This window comes from Microtus ochrogaster, chromosome 15 (assembly GCF_000317375.1).
Source record: "Microtus ochrogaster isolate Prairie Vole_2 chromosome 15, MicOch1.0, whole genome shotgun sequence".
Classification (NCBI taxonomy): domain Eukaryota; kingdom Metazoa; phylum Chordata; class Mammalia; order Rodentia; family Cricetidae; genus Microtus; species Microtus ochrogaster.
The window spans coordinates 20532748-20533433 of NC_022017.1; positions in this window are offsets into that span (position 1 = coordinate 20532748).

The following is a 686-nucleotide window of genomic DNA, read 5'->3' on the forward strand; positions in this document are numbered from 1 at the left end:
AAAAAATAAAAAATAAAAAAAGACCCACTGATTTTATCTTCAAATGTCTTGATGTAAACAGGAGCTATTTTTGTTATCAAAAATTCTAGTTCTTGTATTTTTTTTCCCCTAATGAGTGGGAAACAACAGACAGTCCTAAACATGAAGTGTTCTCTGGTTTCATGTAGAATTTTGAGAATCAGAGATAGGGATTAGGAATGGCTAGTATTGCTTTCCTACTTCATAAGAACGAGAGAAGAGAGGAGAGGGAGTAGAGAGAGAAGAGAGGGGAAGAATGAGATAGTTTCGTTCTTTCCTCTATAAAGGCCTGCTTCTGGGGGTTTCTGAGAGCTTGTAGACTGCTTGTGAAAGAAGAAATGTTTCCTGAAGGACGATGATGCAGACGAGCAGTTGGAAGAGGATGGGCAGCTTGAAAGTGAGCTGTAGTTCAGTGTCTGGAGGTTTAATAGTCGGTATCTTGAAGGATCTTAGAGATCCGTGAATTACGTCACAGACTTTACTTCCGCTGACCACTAACTTTCTACTCCCTAGCTCCAACACTGGTACTGAGAACACCCGTCACCAGGGTTATCATTGGTATTCAAGTCTGATTGAATACCATATGTATAACACTCATTGCCTCCGTGTAAATCGTTGATCTTTTGGAGAATAACCATGGTTAAGATGATGAGTAATAAATAACATCA